The 3,415-nt window shown below is 21.9% G+C and overlaps 1 long non-coding RNA gene across 2 annotated transcripts; it reads left to right on the forward strand.

The window, feature by feature from the left end:
• Positions 1 to 940: 940 nt before the first annotated feature.
• LOC112692748 lies at positions 941 to 2,745 on the forward strand. Of its 2 annotated transcripts, XR_003149434.1 has the most exons (4): positions 941 to 1,073; positions 1,890 to 1,917; positions 2,006 to 2,148; positions 2,223 to 2,745. It is a non-coding gene; the product is annotated as an uncharacterized LOC112692748 (long non-coding RNA). The 2 variants fall into 2 exon arrangements; XR_003149433.1 differs by lacking the exon at positions 1,890 to 1,917.
• Positions 2,746 to 3,415: the final 670 nt, after the last annotated feature.

Below are 3,415 nucleotides of genomic sequence, written 5' to 3' on the forward strand. Positions count from 1 at the left end.
TAACCAAAAAAACATAATATAATAATATTTAAAAAAGTTCATGGCGGTTGTATCCCTTTATTATTCATTTGACTACACACCTATTCTTATACAAAATTGTAAATATATATACTAAATATATAAATAGATACATGCAATTATGATTATTTAAATTTTTAAAAATTATCAATTGATATTTATTATTTATAAAAATTGAAAATTTGCATTATTTTCTGCGGCTGTACTATAAGCAGTGCTTGAATGGGGTGGGAGGGGGGTTGAATCTGGGAATTTAATACCCCAACTAAATTATCATATCTTCTAGCGAACCTCTATTATTTTTTAAAAAAGAACGTGTAGGATGTTCCTTAATTTAAGTTTTTACAAAATTCAAAAAGTTAATTTTCTTTATAAAAAAGTTATGCCATTTACAAAATGTATACCTAAGTGTATTTGTCTATTGATGTAGTGGTACATGATAAAGATAATAATCAAACATTATCATTGATAATTTTTGTTGGCATACACAATTAAAAATTACTGACAGAACGCCTGTTGTCTATTTATTTATTTTTTATTATTAGAACTTAATTAGAATTTCGGACTGCTTTTAATCACTTTAGACAAATAATATGCATGGTGTTTTCACCACGGTGAAGTGTATCTACTAAATTTCGACCTTTCGAATCAATATTGCATTTTAACTATAAGATATTAATCTTTGAATTTAGTCTTTACCAAAGATGTGATGTTTGTGTACCAAACAGCTAGTTCAATAATTATTGTTACTAATGGTAGTTGATTAACATCACTGAAATTATAATTATTTTTTAAAAATTAATAAAATTAATAAAAAACAACACCTATTTTCAAAATTTGCCGCGATTTGATTTTGTTTTACTAAATTTGTATTTTAGATAAGCCTTATCAGTAATATTAATTTATATTTATTATTGTTTATCTTTAATTTTATTAATTTTCTTTATTCTTTAAGTCTTAATACAAACTTGTAAGTTGAAACCATTTTATTGTCTCCGAACAATCATGTCATATTGTTGATTTATATCATATTTTTTCAAATTCAATTCTGTAACGTAAGTTCATCATATAAAATTATTTTTTGTTATTTTTTTATCATGTAGATATTATCTTTTTTTTTACATATTGTTTAATAAATGTGTTACATATTTGTTTAATTTTGTTTAATGAATTGCTTTGTATTAAGTATATAACAAACACAGAGTAGATTGATGGACCGTAAAATATTCTTAAATTTAAATGTTATTTAATTTTATGTATCAATATTAAAACCATTTATAATTAGGTATGATATATATTATAATTCTTATCATTTTCTAAATACTATTATTCACTGAAGATACCTACATCTTTAATATTTATTTCAGAACCAGTTGGAAATATAAAGAATCGACAAAGTTAATAATATTGTAGAAGTGTAAATTATATGTTGCAATCTAAGAGTATCAATTTTCACCTGTTATTGCATGAAGATTTTAATATAGTTTGTAACATATGCCAAATATAGAAATTTGGTATAACATACCTATAAGTTTTTTTTTAAATCTAAATTCATTAAAATTTTCCAACATTTTTTTCAAATTAATTCAAATTACAATTTTTTAAAATATAAATAATAATAACGATTTATTGTATAGTCTATCAGTCTGCTCTATATTATAAAGTTTATTTCATTATGTAATAAGTTAAATTGTGGTACTTATTATATATGAATTGATAAATAATGATTAAATTAGTAATTGATAATTAGAATATCTTAGAATGCTTTTAATTTAAGCATGTAAATAGTACCCATAAATAATATTTTTATTGTTACATTAAGTAGAACAATATATTTAATTAATTAATTAATAATAATCAAATATTAAAAGGACAACAATCCATGAGATTTAATCTACTGTAAGTTTGCAAATTTATTTGATTTTAGAATTCTAATGTACCTTTTTATAAAAATAAAATAATTAATAAATTATTTTTTTAATTTCAGCTTAAATGCAACTATTGATTCAAAAATGACAAAACCTGTTTCATTGAATATAATTGATGTAGTGGATTTACAAATAATGAGCAATTTTGTATAAGGACAATTTTAAATTTATTAATATTACTGACATTGAATTTATGTTTAATGTAAATATATAATAAATATCTTTCATTATGATTATTAATTAATGTATGCTTGTTTTTGTTATGTTTACATATAGTTGCCGTGTATCAGCCAAATTAATATCTAGGAGGACTACATGCATGAATTCAGTATTAAGAAATATCATTAATATATATTGGTGAATGATTGTTGAGATAGCGTTTATCTAAATCCAACCATATAACACAAAACTTATGTTTCTGTTCATATTGTATAAAGTGCATATTGAGCATTTTGAAAATAGTTATAAATTCTATTGTCCGTTTTAGTCTGCATCATTTTTGCTGAGAATATATTTATAGTTAAATATCTTAACATAATCATTATAATTAAGTATATGGTTAGTATTAATTGGAAATGCACTCATTTTAATTAGCTTAGTGCGAGCTTCATGTGGTATACATCTTGTTGTTGAATGTATTGTATTATTATAATTATATATTAGTTAAGATATAGTTTCTCGAGTTCTGAGTACCTGTTGTTATTAAATTTACGTTCATTATATTTTTATTTTTCTTATTATATCATTAACCATTAATTCTATTTACTAGTGTAAATAAAGTAACAATATTGATGGATTATTCTATGTGATATCGATATTGTTTTACATTGTATGATATGAGGTATCAAAATGAATATTTTATTTGTAGGTCTTAGCTATTATTTATGATTAATTGTATTGTACTGTAATTAAAAAAACATCAATGTGACAAAGATTCACTTAAATGGTAGAAAAAAATTCAAATTTATATACAGAAGTTTCAGTATTGTTTAAAAAAATATTGTTTGGAAACAGCTACTAGTATTGTATATTAAATATTAAATTAAATAATAAAAAAAATATTAAATATTACTATATTGTAGTATAGTAAATATATATATATATATATATTTAATCAGTGCAACTAGTGTTCTATGTAAACATCTGTTTAGTGAGACTGATAATATAACTTCAAAGAAAAGAAGTATACTATCTCTAGATCAAGTTAACCAGACCTTTTTGAATTTGTATTATAAATCCACTAGGACATCTGACCATACTTTGGTAAGAATTTTACGTATATTTTCATTTTTGATCGAAAGCAATAATAAAATAACTATAAATTTATTTTCTAGGATACAGTTAGACTCATAACACAGGTACAACTAATGGATGTATAATAGATATGATTTATAGATATCTATTAGATATGGTTATATATATATATATTATATATCTACTAGATATCCAATTGGCCATTTTTTTTAAGT

The sequence above is a fragment of the Sipha flava genome, unplaced genomic scaffold (assembly GCF_003268045.1).
Source record: "Sipha flava isolate LNK unplaced genomic scaffold, YSA_version1 76_pilon_pilon, whole genome shotgun sequence".
Classification (NCBI taxonomy): domain Eukaryota; kingdom Metazoa; phylum Arthropoda; class Insecta; order Hemiptera; family Aphididae; genus Sipha; species Sipha flava.